The following is an 18,025-nucleotide window of genomic DNA, read 5'->3' on the forward strand; positions in this document are numbered from 1 at the left end:
GTGTATTGCACTAAGAAACTGTCCCGGATACACTCTCTAAACTCATCCTCCAGGCTACCTTTGCCAATTTGATTCGTCCAATCTGTATGAAGAATAAAATCACCCACGATATCCCAGAATATCGATGCTTCAGGCAGGATAGAGAGGGAGGTAAAAGGGGTGGAGGAGTTGCATTACTGGTCAAAGAGGATATCACAGCTGTGCTGAAGGAGGGCATTATGGAGGACTCGAGCAGTGAGGCAATATGGGCAGAACTCAGAAATAGGAAGGGTGCGGTAACAATGTTGGGGCTGTACTACAGGCCTCCCAACAGCGAGCGTGAGATAGAGGTACAAATATCTAAACAGATTATGGAAAGATGTAGGAGCAACAGGGTGGTGGTGATAGGAGATTTTAATTTTCCCAACATTGACTGGGATTCACATAGTGTTAGAGGTCTAGATGGAGCAGAATTTGTAAGGAGCATCCAGGAGGGTTTGCTAGAGCAGTATGTAAATAGTCCAACTCGGGAAGGGGCCATACTGGACCTGGTGTTGGGGAATGAGCCCGGCCAGGTGGTTGAAGTTTCAGTAGGGGATTACTTTGGGAATAGTGATTCCGTAAGTTTTAGAATACTCATGGACAAAGACGAGAGTGATCCTAAAGGAAGAGTGCTAAATTGGGGGAAGGCCAACTATACCAAAATTCGGCAGGAGCTGGGGAATGTAGATTGGGAGCAGCTGTTTGAAGGTAAATCCACATTTGATATGTGGGAGGCTTTTAAAGAGAGTTTAATTAGCGTGCAGGAGAGACATGTTCCTGTGAAAATGAGGGATAGAAATGGCAAGATTAGGGAACCATGGATGACAGGTGAAATTGTGAGACTAGCTAAGAGGAAAAAGGAAGCATACATAAGGTCTAGGAGGCTGAGGAAAGACGAAGCTATGAAAGAATATCGGGAATGTAGGACCAATCTGAAACGAGGAATTAAGAGGGCTAAAAGGGGTCATGAAATATCTTTAGCAAACAGGGTTAAGGAAAATCCCAAAGCCTTTTATTCATATATAAGGAGCAAGAGAGTAACTAGAGAAAGGATTGGCCCACTCAAGGACAAAGGAGGAAAGTTATGCGTGGAGTCAGAGAAAATGGGTGAGATTCTAAACGAGTACTTTGCATCGGTATTCACCGAGGAGAGGGACATGACGGATGTTGAGGTTAGGGACAGATGTTTGATTACTCTAGGTCAAGTCGGCATAAGGAGGGAGGAAGTGTTGGGTATTCTAAAAGGCATTAAGGTGGACAAGTCCCCAGGTCCGGATGGGAAGCGAGAGAGGAAATAGCTGGGGCCTTAACAGATATTTTGGCAGCATCCTTAAACACAGGTGAGGTCCCGGAGGACTGGAGAATTGCTAATGTTGTCCCCTTGTTTAAGAAGGGTAGCAGGGATAATCCAGGTAATTATAGACTGGTGAGCCTGACGTCAGTGGTAGGGAAGCTGCTGGAGAAGATACTGAGGGATAGGATCTATTCCCATTTGGAAGAAAATGGGCTTATCAGTGATAGGTAACATGGTTTTGTGCAGGGAAGGTCATGTCTTACCAACTTAATAGAATTCTTTGAGGAAGTGACAAAGTTGATTGATCAGGGAAGGGCTGTAGATGTCATATACATGGACTTCAGTAAGGCGTTTGATAAGGTTCCCCATGGTAGGCTGATGGAGAAAGTGAAGTCGCATGGGGTCCAGGGTGTACTAGCTAGATGGATAAAGAACTGGCTGGGCAACAGGAGACAGAGAGTAGCAGTGGAAGGGAGTTTCTCAAAATGGAGACGTGTGACCAGTGGTGTTCCACAGGGATCCGTGCTGGGACCACTGTTGTTTGTGATATACATAAATGATTTGGAGGAAAGTATAGGTGGTCTGATTAGCAAGTTTGCAGACGACACTAAGAATGGTGGAGTAGCAGATAGTGAAGGGGACTGTCAGAGAATACAGCAGAATATAGATAGATTGGAGAGTTTGGCAGAGAAATGGCAGATGGAGTTCAATCAGGGCAAATGCGAGGTGATGCATTTTGGAAGATCCAATTCAAGAGTGAACTATACAGTGAATGGAAAAGTCCTGGGGAAAATTGATGTACAGAGAGATTTGGGTGTTCAGGTCCATTGTTCCCTGAAGGTGACAACGCAGGTCAATAGAGTGGTCAAGAAGGCATACGGCATGCTTTCCTTCATCGGACAGGGTATTGAGTACAAGGGTTGGCAGGTCATGTTACAGTTGTATAAGACTTTGGTTCGGCCACATTTGGAATACTGCGTGCAGTTCTGGTCGCCACATTACCAAAAGGATGTAGATGCTTTGGAGAGGGTGCAGAGGAGGTTCACCAGGATGTTGCCTGGTATGGAGGGCGCTAGCTATGAAGAGAGGTTGAGTAGATTAGGATTATTTTCATTAGAAAGACGGAGGTTGAGGGGGGACCTAATTGAGGTGTACAAAATCATGAGAGGTATAGACAGGGTGGATAGCAAGAAGCTTTTTCCCAGAGTGGGGGATTCAATTACTAGGGGTCACGAGTTCAAAGTGAGAGGGGAAAAGTTTAGGGGGGACATGCGTGGAAAGTTCTTTACGCAGAGGGTGGTGGGTGCCTGGAACGCGTTGCCAGCGGAGGTGGTAGACGCGGGAACGATAGCATCTTTTAAGATGTATCTAGACAGATACATGAATGGGCAGGAAGCAAAGAGATACAGACCCTTAGAAAATAGGCGACATGTTTAGATAGAGGATCTGGATCGGCGCAGGCTTGGAGGGCCGAAGGGCGTGTTCCTGTGCTGTAATTTTCTTTGTTCTTTGTTCTTTGTTCACGGTCACTGAAGTACCTTTCATACAAGCCACCATTATTTCTTGATTTATACTCTGTCCTACAGTGTAGCTACAGCTAGATGGCCTATAAACCACTCCCACAAGTGACTTCTTTCCTTTGCTATTTCTTACCACCAAAATTTAGCCTGGGGCAGGATGGCCTGTGAATGGCCTTCCTACCCTTCCACTAATTGAGGCCCTTAACTGGGAAATTAATCCCCAATTAAGAGCCTGTCATGCTGGCCCATCACCAACCAAGAATGAGGCATACATTATTTTGCCACATGAACATTAAAACTTATAATTGCTACTGGGAGGAAAAGAGGGCCGAACACAAGAAATTGCCAAGCCCCTTGCTGGAAAGACCTTTTTTGCATACTGGCAGACAGTGTTGGAACAAAGGACCCATCCCTGCTTCTCCAATACACAGAAGTCTCGGCCAGGCGAGTTTAGTCACATGACTAACTGGCTGTTTGAATTTGAATTTGCCACAGAGTGTTTGAAAGGGAGAAAGCTCTTTGCTCCTGGACTGAAAAGAGCTCTCTCCTGTCTGCTCCCATCTCTTTCTCATGGAACTGAAGACCCATTGAAGACATATGAACCCCAAGAGAGAAATGTCTCCTGCAGTGAACAAGGTTTAAGAAGAATGCTGAGCCCGAATGAAAAGCAAGACTACTTACAAAAGGGCTACAGTGAGCTCGAAGCACAGTAACAAGAAACTCTCTTGGTATTGCCTCAAACTTCTCTTCTTTATTTTTCTTCTCTTTTCTGTCCCTATTTGCATGTGTGTATTGTGTGTGCGTTTCGTATATCCGTAGGCGTTAACCGTATTAGAGTTTCAGTTTAAGTTTTAATAAATTTCACTTTTCTTCTTTAAACCTAAGAAATCCCGTTTGTGCTAATTTCTTTGCCTTATAATTGGAAAGTGGTGAAGAAGGATTCACCAAGGGGGAGCTCAAAACAGAGTGTGTTTAAAATTAAACCCTATTACAATAAGGCAGGTGAAGACAGTAAAAGACCCCGAGACACCTTTCACACCTTGTCGTAACAGGCAATTATCTGTCCGGCGGGCGTCCCTGTCGCTGCACGGGAAGCATGGCACGAAAATCCCTGCAGGCTGCTTCCCAACTCCGGGTGGGGACAGGGGGAGCCCCTCGTTAAAAGGCACTTAGTGCCTGAATGAGGGACCTGGCATTGGGAATGGGGGCGTCCTAAAAGCCAACAGCTGCCCTTGCTAGCAACTCCCCTACACCCCCCTTCCCTACGACTCCCCCCCACCAACACCCCGCAAGAGCCCTCCTTCCCTGACCTACCTGTGACCTGGATCCAGCGCCACTCCTGGGCCTTGGGTAGTTGCTCCACCGGCAGCAGAAACCGCCTCCATTTTGGCGCTGCTCTGTGGAAGAGCTGCCAGCCTCCAATTGGCTGGGAATTCCGGTGCTAGGATCCTTGATCCTTGCAAAATAAAAGACCATGGGATCCAGGGGAATGTAGCAAGCTGGATACAAAATTGGTTCAGTGGCAGGAAACAAAGAGTAATGGTTGATGGCTGTTATTGCAACCGGAAGGCTGTTTCAAGTGGGATTCTGCAGGGCTCAGTATTTGGTCCCCTACGTTTTGTGGTATATATTAATGATTTGGGATTAAATGTAGGTGGCATGATCAAGAAGTTTGCAGACAACACAAAATTTGGGTGCATGGTTGATAGCGAGGAGGATAGATGTAGACTGCAGGAAGATATCAATGGACTGGTCAGATGGGCAGAAAAGTGGCAAATAGATTTCAACCCAGAAAAGCGTGAGGTGATACATTTGGGGAGGTCAAACAGGCCAAATGGGAGGATACTGAGAGGTGTAGAGGAGGTGAGGGATTTTGGAATGTATGTCCACGGATCCCTGAAGGCAGTAGAACAGGTCAATAAGGTGGTTAAGAAGGCATATGGGATCCTTTCCTTTATTAGCCGTGGTATAGGATATAAGAGCAGGGAGGTTATGCGGAGCTGATAAAATACTATTTAGGCCACAACTTGAATACTATGTGCAGTTCTGGTCACCTCATTACAGAAAGGATGTAATTGCACTGGAGACGGGATTTACAAGGATGTTGCCGGGACTGGAATTGCAGCTATGAGGAAAGATTGGATAGGCTGGGGTTGTTCTCCTTGGAACAGAGGAGGCTGAGGAGAGATCTGATTGAAATGTACAACACTTTGAGGGGCCTGTGTTACGAACAAGGCTGGAGGAGTGCACTTTCTCTTGTTCCACTTCTCCACAGGTCACAACATATATTTAAATGTTTTACCCAGTCACCGAAAAGGCCATTTATATACTTTACCTATTTTAGTTTCAGAATAAAATCCACCAACCAGGTTTCTTTAATAAACAACAAAAGTATTAATTTATTATAAAACAAGACTTAGTCAAAAAAGATGCAAGGCTTTAACACATTGTTTGAAATATGACAGTAAATATATATATTCCCTTCTAAATACCCAACACACACACACACACACACATGTTAAAGGAAAAATAAAGATGCATTGGCCAAAGTACTTGTTAATTCTTGAAGAAAAAGGATAAGATATGTTTATTTATTTAGAGATACAGCACTGAAACAGGCCCTTCTGCCCACCAAGTCTGTGCTGACCAACAACCACCCTTTTATACTAATCCTACATGAATCCCATATTCCCTACCACATCCACTCCATTCTCCTACCTACACTAGGGGCAATTTACAATGGCCAATTTACCTGCAAGTCTTTGGCGGTGGGAGGAAACCAGAGCACCCGGCAGAAACCCACACGGTCACAGGGAGAACTTGCAAACTCCGCATAGGCAGTACCCAGAACCGAACCTGGGTCATTGGAGCTGTGAGGCTGCGGTGCTAACCACTGCACCACTGTGCCGCCCCAGCCACTGTTCCAGATGGCATACAGCCTAGCATCAAAGTGCATGTAAACAGGTCACTGGGATCTTTTCAGAAGCAGTTTGTTCAGAAGATGTTGAGAGGAAGGCTTCCAGAAGCTTCTCAGACGAAATGTTGCTTCAGTTTCTCTATTTCTTACACTTGATTCTCAGGGTTTCTCAAAGAGCTGGGAGAAAGAACCAATTTCCAACAATCTTTTAACCATGGGTCCTCAAAAAAAATTAATAATGGAAGCATCTTCATGACACAAAAAGAACAAAGAACAAAGAAAATTACAGCACAGGAACAGGCCCTTCGGCCCTCCAAGCCTGCGCCGATCCAGATCCTCTATCTAAACATGTCGCCTATTTTCTCAGGGTCTGTATCTCTTTTCTTCCTGCCCATTCATGTATCTGTCTAGATACATCTTAAAAGACGCCATCGTGCCCGCATCTACCACCTCCGCTGGCAATGCGTTCCAGGCACCCACCACCCTCTGCGTAAAGAACTTTCCACGCATATCCTCCCTAAACTTTTCCCCTTTCACTTTGAACTCGTGTCCTCTAGTAATTGAATCCCCCACTCTGGGAAAAAGCCTCTTGCTATCCACCCTGTCTATACCTCTCATGATTTTGTACACCTCAATTAGGACCCCCTCAACCTCCGTCTTTCTAACAAAAATAATCCTAATCTACTCAACCTCTCTTCATAGCTAGCGCCCTCCATACCAGGCAACATCCTGGTGAACCTCCTCTGCACCCTCTCCAAAGCATCCACATCATTTTGGTAATGTGGCGACCAGAACTGCACGCAGTATTCCACCTGGATAGAGTGGAGACGAAGGGCCTATTTACTTTAGCAGAGGGGTCAGTGACTAGGGGGCATAGATTTAAAGGGATTAGTAAAAGGATTAGCGGGGAGATGAGGAAAACCTTTTTCACCCAGAGGGTGGTAGGGGTCTGGAACCCACTGCTTGAACGGATAGTAGATGCTGAAACCCTCAACTCCTTTAAAAGGTGTCTGAATATGCACCTGAAGCCCAGTAACTTCCAGGGATATGGACCAAGTGCTGGAAAATGGGATCAGGTTGGGTGGTTCGTTTCTCTGTAGGCGCAGACACGATGGGCAGAATGGCCTCCTCTGTGCCGTAAATGTTTCTACATTTTCTAAATATCTTAAAAGGAGGAATGTGCAGGAATGTGGGGAGGGGGTGGGAGAGTGGCAATACGTGAATTGCTCCTTAGGAGGGCCATCATGGACATGAAGGGTTGAATGACCTTCTGTTCCGTAACGATTCTATGATTCCCGCAGAAGGCCCACCACTGTCCACTTAAGTGTATGATTAGTACTAGATTCAGCAGGCCTTCCAGAGAAGAGGCGACATGGGGTTTTCGGCTTCACTTTTTCCACATGTCGAGACCCCCATCGCCAGAATAAAATCCCGGCCCATGTCTCTGTAATGGCTATATCATACCCATTTATTTCTTTTTGTGCTACCAATTCAACCATATTGTTATGAATACTGCGTGCATTCAAATAAAGGGCCTTTAATTCTATCTTTTTACCATTTTTCCCAACTCTGACCTTGTTTGCTGGTGCACGATGTTTCTACGTTCTGTCCCTTCCTGTCACACTCTGGTTGTTATTACCCATATCACTACTCTGCACTATTGCCATGCCCTTTCTCATTAATTTCTAAATTTCCCCCCACCTGAGCCCTCCTCCCCACTATTTAGTTTAAAGCCCTCTCTACAGCCCTAGTTATACGATTCACCAGAACACAGGTCCTAAGGCAGTTCAGTTGAAGGCTGTCCTTCCGACAGTCTTTATCCTTATCCTCATAGGTAGCAAGTACATTGCACCTGTTGAAAAGGATCACCGAGGTTCCCTTATCACTGACGATCATACCAACCGTGTTCTGAACCTGCACCTCTCTATGAGGTGTGACGAAGTCTGGAACACATTTTTCAGATACTGCTCACCCTCCCATTTGTTGAAGTGTCTCCAACTCTGACTCCAGCTCAATGATCTGAGCTGGAGAGATCTGAGATGGTGACATCTACTTCACATGTGTTCACTCTGAATAGTCTCCCACATACTGCAGTCCAGACACACAACCTGCTCTGTTATCTCTTAGTCTAGATTATTTATATCTACTTTTTAGTTTGTTGTAGGTTTTTTTCTTTTTCTACACACTAACTTTTATGAAACACTGAAACACTGGACAAAAATGTTAAATACATACTGTCCCAAGCTTAACTGAACAACTACAAGTGTTGGGGCAAAAAGCAACACCTCCTTCCCGCTTTGCACTGAATTAAGCAAATTCCCAACATTTTCACTCTGTTTATGTTGCACTCTGTTCACTGATCACTCTTTGCCAATCACTGCTTCACCCTCTCCTCCCACATAAGAGTCCCATTTGTTATACTCCAGAAAGCTTTTGCTGAAGGATTTTTTAAATTTTATTTAGAGATACAGCATTGAAACAGGGCCTTCGGCCCACCGAGTCTGAGCCGACTATCAACCACCCATTTATACTAATCCTACACTAATCCCATATTCCTACCACATCCCCACCTGTCCCTATATTCCCTTACCACCTACCTATACTTGGGGCAATTTATAATGGCCAATTTACCTATCAACCTGCAAGTCTTTGGTGGTGGGAGGAAACCAGAGTACCCGGCGAAAACCCACGCAGACACAGGGAGAACTTGCAAACTCCACACAGGCAGTACCCAGAATTGAACCCAAGTCCTGGAGCTGTGAGGCTGCAGTGCTAAACACTGCGCCACTGTGCCGCCCGAGATTATGCTGGAGCTAATCTTTACTCAGTTTTGCACTCAGGTTACAAAGTAAAAATGTTACAGACACTCCTCACTCAAACCTTCACCCAGTTTCAGTCAGTGTCTCCTTATATATACTCAAGTAAGACCTTAATTAACACTCTCCACCTGTATATGATTAAACACAATTAACAGAGTCCCTTATTTTCTTGAAATAAAATTTCGAGTTTAACGTGCACAAACATTTCAAAATAATTTCCAAATTTTGCACAAAGTATTACATTGCGAGAAGCTCCTCCTCCAGAACCCCGAACAATTTCTTTGTACAAGCATATCTTTTCATAGAGCAATCAGATAGTTGACGACTTGCATTTAATTTTGGAGATTTCCTTTCACTCCAGCATTTACTGCAATCCAGCAAGGTGAATCCATAACCCTTTTCCACTCACACTTTTAGTTGAATGTATATTATCCCACAAAGAACAATTATCTACATGACATTGAATGGGTATTTTATCTCCAGTATGTCCCTTGTAAAGAATCTCACCTAAAATATTTGCAAATAGAACCCCATATCCACTGCCTTCACAACAGCCAGTATTTCCACAAGAGCCAGTGTTTCTGCAGCTAAAGTACTTTTAACAACCCTTTTTATTTTCTTAGCTGCAGGACATTTCCCATATCCATCCTTCTGGAGCAGGATATCGCACAGTACAGAGACACAGGACTATCGCAGAGTACCTAACTGCTACGAAGTCAATAAAAAGGAATGAAACTGGACCGACCACCAGGCATCGACCTAGGCACCAGAAACTACAACGGCAAACTCAGCCCTGTCGACCCTGCAAAGTCCTCCTTACTAACATCTGGGGGCTTGTGTCAAAGTTGGGAGAGCTGTCCCACAGACTAGTCAAGCAACAGCCCGACATAGTCATACTCACGGAATCATACCTTACAAACAATGTCCCAGACATCGCCATCACCATCCCCAGGTATGTCCTGTCCCACCGGCAGAACAGACCCACCAGAGGTGGTGGCACAGTGGTATACAGTAGGGAGGGAATTGCCCTGGGAGTCCTCAACATTGACTCCGGACCCCGTGAAGTCTCATGGCATCAGGTAAAACATGGGCAAGGTAACCTCCTGCTGATTACCACCTACCGCCCTCCCTCAGCTGATGACTCAGTACTCCTCCATGTTGAACACCACTTGGAGGAAGCACTGAGCGTGGCAAGGGCACAAAATGTACTCTGCGTGGGGGACTTCAATGTCCATCACCAAGAGTGGCACGGTAGCACCACTAATGACCAAGCTGGCTGAGTCCTAAAGGACATAGCTGCTAGACTGGGTCTGCGGCAGGTGGTGGGGGAACCAACACGAGGGAAAAACATACTTGACCTTGTCCTCACCAATCTGCCTGCCACAGACGCTTCTGTCCATGACAGTATTGGTAGGAGTGACCACCGCACAGTCCTTGTGGAGACGAAGTCCCGCTTTCACATTGAGGATACCGTCCATCGTGTTGTGTGGCACTATCACTGTGCTAAATGGGATAGATTTCGAACAGATCTAGCAATGCAAAACTGGGCATCCATGAGCTGCTGTGGGCCATCAGCAGCAGCAGAATTGTACTCAACCACAATCTGTAACCTCATGGCCCGACATATCCCCCACTCTACCATTACCATCAAGCCAGGAGACCAACCCTGGTTCAATGAAGAGTGCAGGAGGGCATGCCAGGAGCAGCACCAGGCATGCCTCAAAATGAGGTGTCAACCTGGTGAAACTACAACCCAGGACTACTTGCATGCCAAACTGCGTAAGCAGCATGCGATAGACAGAGCTAAGCGATTCCATAACCAACAGATCAGATCTAAGCTCTGCAGTCCTGCCACATCCAGCCGTGAATGGTGGTGGACAATTAAACAACTAACTGGAGGAGGTGGCTCCACAAATATCCCCATCCTCAATGATGGGGGAGCCCAGCACATCCGTGCAAAAGATAAGGCGGAAGCATTTGCAACAATCTTCAGCCAGAAGTGCTGAGTTGATGATCCATCTCGGCCTCCTCCTGAGGTCCACAGCATCACAGATGCCAGACTTAGCCAATTCAATTCACTCCACGTGATATCAAGAAACGACTGAAGGCATTGGATACTACAAAAGCTATGGGCCCTGACAATATTCCAGCAATAGTACTGAAGACCTGTGCTCCAAAACCTGCTGCGCCCCGAGCCAAGCTGTTCCAGTACAGCTACAACACTGGCATCTATCCTGCAATGTGGAAAATTGCCCAGGTATGTCCTGTACACAAAAAGCAGGACAAGTCCAATCCAGCCAATTACTGCCCCATCAGCCTACTCTCAATCATCAGTAAAGTGATGGAAGGCGTCATCAACAGTGCCATCAAGCGGCACTTGCTTAGCAATAACCTGCTCAGTGAAGCTCAGTTTGGGTTCCGCCAGGGCCACTCAGCTTCTGAACTCATTACAGCCTTGGTTCAAACATGGACAAAAGAGCTGAACTCAAGAGGTGAGGTGAGAGTGACTGCCCTTGACATCAAGGCAGCATTTGACCGAGTATGGCATCAAGGAGCCCTAGCAAAACTGAGGTCAATGGGAATCAGGGGGGAAACCCTCCGCTGGCTGGAGTCATACCTAGCGCAAAGGAAGACGGTTGTGGTTGTAGGAAGTCAATCATCTGAGCTCTAGGACATCACTGCAGGAGTTCCTCAGGGTAGTGTCCTAGGCCCAACCATCTTCAGCTGCTTCAGCAATGACTTTCCTTCAATCATAAGGTCAGAAGTGGGGATGTTCGCTGATAATTGCACAATGTTCAGCACCATTTGTGACTCCTCAGATACTGAAGCAGTCCGTGTAGAAATACAGCAAGACCTGGACAATATCCAGGCTTGGGCTGATAAGTGGCAAGTAACATTCGCGCCACACAAGTGCCAGGCAATGACCATCTCCAACAAGAGAGAATCTAACCATCTCCCCTTGACATTCAACGGCATTACCATCGCTGAATCCCCCACTATCAATATCCTCGGGCTACCATTGACCAGAAACTGAACTGGAGTAGCCATATAAATACTGTGGTGACAAGAGCAGATCAGAGGCTAGGAATCCTGAGGCGAGTAACTCACCTCCTGACTTCCCAAAGCCTGTCCACTATCGACAAGGCGCAAGCAGAAGTGTGATGGAATACTCTCCACTTGACTGGATGGGTGCAGCTCCAACAACACACAAGAAGCTCGACACCATCCAGGACAAAGCAGCCCGCTTGATTGGCACCCCATCTACAAACATTCACTCCCTCCACCACCGACACACAGTGGCAGCAGTGTGTACCATCTACAAGATGCACTGCAGCAACGCACCAAGGCTCCTTAGACAGCACCTTCCAAACCCACGACCTCTACCACCTCGATGGACAAGGGTAGCAGATGCATGGCAACATCACCACCTGCAAGTTCCCCTCCAAGTCACACTCCATCCTGATTTGGAACTATATCACCGTTCCTTCACTGTCGCTGGGTCAAAATCCTGGAACTCCCTTCCTAACAGCACTGTGGGTCTACCTACCCCACATGGACTGCAGCAGTTCAAGAAGGCAGCTCACCACCACCTTCTCAAGGGAAATTAGGGGTGGGCGATAAATGCTGGCCTGGCCAGCGACGCCCACATCCCATGAATGAATAAAAATAAAAAAATTGGTGTTCCGCACAGAGACCAATTGATAGGGACAATATCCCCCAACCATCTGAAGTGAATTCTCTGCTAAACCACCCTCTCTTCACACAAACATGCCAATCTCCATCTTCTCTAATACACGCCCCATTCTTCATCTCCTCTCACACATGTCTCATTCTCCTCATAAACAATTCTTTATTCTGTTTTCATGGGATGTAGGCACATCTGAGTGGCATGTTCGGCCATTTCAGAGGGCAGTAAAGCATCAACCACATTGCTGCAGGTCTGGGATCACATGGAGGCCAGATTGGGTAAGGACGGCAGATTTCCTTTAATAAAGGACATTATTGAAACAGATTGATTTTTACAACAATCAATGATAGTGGTCATGGCACCATTACTGAGAGTTACTTTCAATTACAGATGTTTTTCTTCAGCTAATTCAGTGAATTTATCAATTAATTGAATCGAAATTTCACCAACTGGCATTTGAATCTTTGTCCCAGGGAATGAGGCCTGGTCCATTGGATACGTAGGCCAGTGACATAACCACTGCACCACTATCTCCCATTCTCCCTCTCCTCACATACGTCCCATTCTCCCTCTCCTCTCTCGCATCCCAATCTCTCTCTCCTCTCACACACATCCCATTCTCTCTCTCTCTCGCCTTTCACACAGGTCCCATTCTCCATCACCTCTCACACAAGTCCCATTCTCCCTCTCCTCACATACGTCCCATTCTCCCTCTCCGCCCTCGCGTCCCATTCCCTCTCTCCTTTCACGCTGTCGCATTCACCGTCTCCTCTCACATACGTCCCATTCTCCATCTCCTCTCACACACGTCCCGTTCTCCATCTCCTCTCACACACGTCCCATTCTCTCTCTCCTCTCACACACTTCCCATTCTTTCTCTCCTCTCACACACGTCCCATTTTCTCTCTCCTCTCACACAAGTCCCATTCTCTCTCTCCTCTCACACAAGTCCCATTCTCTCTCTCCTCTCACACACTTCCCATTCTCTCTCTCCTCTCACACACGTCCCATTCTCTCTCTCCTCTCACACACTTCCCTTTCTCTCTCTCCTCTCACACACATCCCATTTTCTCTCTCCTCTCACACACGTCCCATTCTCTCTCTCCTCTCACAAGTCCATTCCCTCTCTCCTCTGAAACATGTCCCAATGTCTCTCCCCTCTCACACACGTCCCATTCTCTCTCTCCTCTCACACACGTCCCATTCTCTCTCTCCTCTCACAGACGTCTCATTCTCTCCCTCCTCTCACACACCTCCCTTTCTCCATCTCCTCTCACACACGTCCATTCTCTCTCTCCTCTTACACATGTTCTATTCTCTCCCTCCTCTCACACACGTACCATTCTCTCTCTCCTCTCACAGACGTCTCATTCTCTCCCTCCTCTCACACACATCCCATTCTCTCTCTCCTCTCACACACTTCCCTTTCTCTCTCTCCTCTCACACATGTCTCATTCTCTCTCTCCTCTCACACACTTCCCTTTGTCTCTCTCCTCTCACACACTTCCCTTGCTCTCTCTCCTCTCACACATGTCTCATTCTCTCTCTCCTCTCACACACTTCCCATTCTCTCTCTCCTCTCACACACTTCCCTTTCTCTCTCTCCTCCCACACATGTCTCATTCTCTCTCCCTCTCAAACACTTCCCTTTCTCTCTCTCCTCTCACACATGTCCCTTTCTCTCTCTCCTCTCACACACTTCCCTTTCTCTCTCTCCTCTCACACGTCTCATTCCCTCTATCCTCTCACACATGTCTCATTCTCTCTCTCCTCTCACACATGTCCCATTCTCTCTCTCCTCTCACACATGTCTCATTCTCTCTCTCCTCTCACACATGTCCCATTCTCTCTTTCCTCTCACACATGTATCATTCTCTCTCTCCTCTCACACACTTCCCTTTCTCTCTCTCCTCTCACACATGACTCATTCTCTCTCTCCTCTCACACACTTCCCTTTCTCTCTCTCCTCTCACACATGTCCCATTCTCTCTCTCCTCTCACACATGTCCCATTCTCTCTCTCCTCTCACACATGTCCCATTCTCTCTCTCCTCTCACACACTTCCATTTCTCCCTCTCCTCTCACACACTTCCCTTTCTCTCTCTCCTCTCACACATGTCTCATTCTCTCTCTCCTCTCACAAACTTCCCTTTCTCTCTCTCCTCTCACACATGTCTCATTCTCTCTCTCCTCTCACACACTTCCCTTTCTCTCTCTCCTCTCACACATGTACCATTCTCTCTCTCCTCTCACACATGTCCCATTCTCTCACTCCTCTCACACACATCCCTTTCTCTCTCTCCTCTCACACATGTCCCATTCTCTCTCTCCTCTCACACACTTCCCTTTCTCTCTCTCCTCTCACACATGTCTCATTCTCTCTCTCCTCTCACACATGTCCCATTCTCGCTCTCCTCTCACACATGTCTCATTCTCTCTCTCCTCTCACACACTTCCCTTTCTCCCTCTCCTCTCACACATGTCCCATTCTCTCTCTCCTCTCACACACTTCCCTTTCTCTCTCTCCTCTCACACACTTCCCTTTCTCTCTCTCCTCTCACACACTTCCCTTTCTCTCTCTCCTCTCACACAAGTCCCATTCTCTATCTCCTCTCACACATGTCTCATTCTCTCTCTCCTCTCACACACTTCCCTTTCTCTCTCTCCTCTCACACAAGTCCCATTCTCTCTCTCCTCTCACACATGTCTCATTCTCTCTCGCCTCTCACACACTTCCCTTTCTCTCTCTCCTCTCACATATGTCTCATTCTCTCTATCCTCTCACACACTTCCCTTTCTCTCTCTCCTCTCACACAAGTCCCATTCTCTATCTCCTCTCACACATGTCTCATTCTCTCTCTCCTCTCATACACTTCCCTTTCTCTCTCTCCTCTCACACAATTCCCATTCTATCTCTCCTCTCACACACTTCCCTTTCTCTCTCTCCTCTCACATATGTCTCATTCTCTCTCTCCTCTCACACACTTCCCTTTCTCTCTCTCCTCTCACAGATGTCTCATTCTCTCTCTCCTCTCACACAAGTCCCATTCTCTCTCTCCTCTCACACCTGTCCCTTTCTCTCGCTCCTCTCACATACTTCCCTTTCTCTCTCTCCTCTCACACATGTCTCATTCTCTCCCTCCTCTCACACACTTCCCTTTCCGTCTCTCTTCTCACACATGTCTCATTCTCTCTCTCCTCTCATACACTTCCCTTTCTCTCTCTCCTCTCACACACTTCCCTTTCCGTCTCTCCTCTCACACATGTCTCATTCTCTCTCTCCTCTCACACACTTCCCTTTCCCTCTCTCCTCTCACACAAGTCCCATTCTCTCTCTCCTCTCACACCTGTCCCATTCTCTCTCTCCTCTCACACACTTCCCTTTCTCTCTCTCCTCTCACACATGTCTCATTCTCTCTCTGCTCTCACACACTTCCCTTTCTCTCTCCCCTCTCACACATGTCTCATTCTCTCTCTCCGCTAACACACTTCCCTTTCTCTCTCTCCTCTCACACATGTCTCATTCTCTCTCTCCTCTCACACACTTCCCTTTCTCTCTCTCCTCTCACACACTTCCCATTCTCTCTCCTCTCACACATGTCCCATTCTCTCTCTCTTCTCACACATGTCCCATTCTCTCTCTCCTCTCACACACTTCCCTTTCTCTCTCTCCTCTCACACATGTCTCATTCTCTCTCTCCTCTCACAGACTTCCCTTTCTCTCTCTCCTCTCACACAATTCCCATTCTCTCTCCTCTCACACACGTCCCATTTTCTCTCTCCTCTCACACATATCCTATTCTCCATCTCCTCTCACACACTTCCCTTTCTCTCTCTCCTCTCACACACGTCCTATTTTCTCTCTCCTCTCACACATATCCTATTCTCCATCTCCTCTCACACACTTCCCTTTCTCTCTCTCCTCTCACACACGTCCCATTTTCTCTCTCCTCTCACACGTCTCATTCACTCTCTCCTCTCACACACTTCCCTTTCTCTCTCTCCTCTCACACACGTCCCATTTTCTCTCTCCTCTCACACATGTCTCATTCACTCTCTCCTCTCACACACTTCCCTTAGTCTCTCTCCTCTCACACACGTCCCATTTTCTCTCTCCTCTCACACGTCTCATTCACTCTCTCCTCTCACACACTTCCCTTTCTCTCTCTCTTCTCACACACGTCCCATTTTCTCTCTCCTCTCACACACGTCCCATTTTCTCTCTCCTCTCACACGTCTCATTCACTCTCTCCTCTCACACACTTCCCATTCTCTCTCTCCTCTCACACACGTCCCATTTTCTCTCTCCTCTCACACATATCCCATTCTCCTTCTCCTCTCTACTGTGCACAATTCTGGTCTCCATATCTAAGGAAGGATATACTTAACTTGGAGCAAAGGTTCACCAGATTGGTTCCTGGGATGACAGTGTTGTGCTCTGATGAGAGGCTGAGTAAACTGGGCCTATGCACTCTGGAGATTAGTAAAATGAGTCATGATCTCAGTGAAACTTTCAATATTCTGAAGGGTCTCAACAGGGTAAACACTGAGTGGTTCTTTCCTCTGGCTGGGGAATCTAGAACACGGGGGCACAGTTCAAGCATCAGTGGACGATCATTTAGGATTGAGAACAGGAGAAATTTCTTCACTCAGCGGGCTGTGAATCTTTGGAATTCTCTACCCCACAGAGTTGTGGATGCTCCATCTTTGAGTATATTCAAGATTGAGACTGATATATTTTGGTCTCTCAGAAAATCAAGGGATATGGGGAGCAGACGGGAAAGTAGAGTTGAGGCATAGGAACAGCTACGATCGCCTCGAAGGACAAGGACAGCAGACACATGGGAACACCACCACCTGCAAGTTCCCCTCCAAGTCACACACCATCCTGACTTGGAACTATATCGCCGTTCCTTCACTATCGCTGGGTCAAAATCCTGGAACTCCCTTCCTAACAGCACTGTGGGTGTACCTACCCCACATGGACTGCAGCGGTTCAAGAAGGCAGCTCACCACCACCTTCTCAAGGGACTTAATTCTGGCCTTATTATGACTGAATAAAGAAATAAGGCTCGAGGGGCCATATGGTCTACACCTACTAATATTATCTCCCAGTACCTATTCCTGGGGCACTCCACTCAGTACATTCAGGCAAGCAAAATAAGAAGGATGCATACTACTTATAAAATAAGAATTTAAATGAGGTAGGGGAGCAAAGAGATCTGGGAGAACAATTATACAAATCATTAAAAGTAGTAACACAAGTTAACAAAGCCAGAAATAAAACAAACCAAGCACTCGGCTTTATTTCTATAGGGATAGAATTGAGAAGTAAAGTAGTTAAACTAAACTTGTATTGCACCTTGGTTAGACCTAACCTGGAGTACAGTGTACAATTCTGGTCACCCAATTATAAAAAAGATTCCGAGAGAGTGTAACAAAGATTTACAAGGTAAGATATCAGAAATGTTTGTCTATATCTATCAGAGAGAATGGGTCTCTTTTCTCTTGAAAAGTGAAGACTGAGGGGTGACCCAATAGAGGTCTTTAAAATTAGATATTAAAATTAAAATTAATGGGGAAGAGCAAAACTGGAGTCTGTCAATATAATATAGAGATCAAGAAATCAAATAGGGTATTCAGAAGAAACTTCTTTACCCAAAGAGTGGTGAGAATGTGGAACTCACTGCCACAGGGAGCAGTTAAAGCAAATCGGATTGATGCATTTAAGAGGAGACTGATGAAGCATGTGAGGGAGATCTGAAT

The sequence above is a fragment of the Heterodontus francisci genome, chromosome 10 (genome assembly GCF_036365525.1).
Source record: "Heterodontus francisci isolate sHetFra1 chromosome 10, sHetFra1.hap1, whole genome shotgun sequence".
In the NCBI taxonomy this organism is placed as follows: domain Eukaryota; kingdom Metazoa; phylum Chordata; class Chondrichthyes; order Heterodontiformes; family Heterodontidae; genus Heterodontus; species Heterodontus francisci.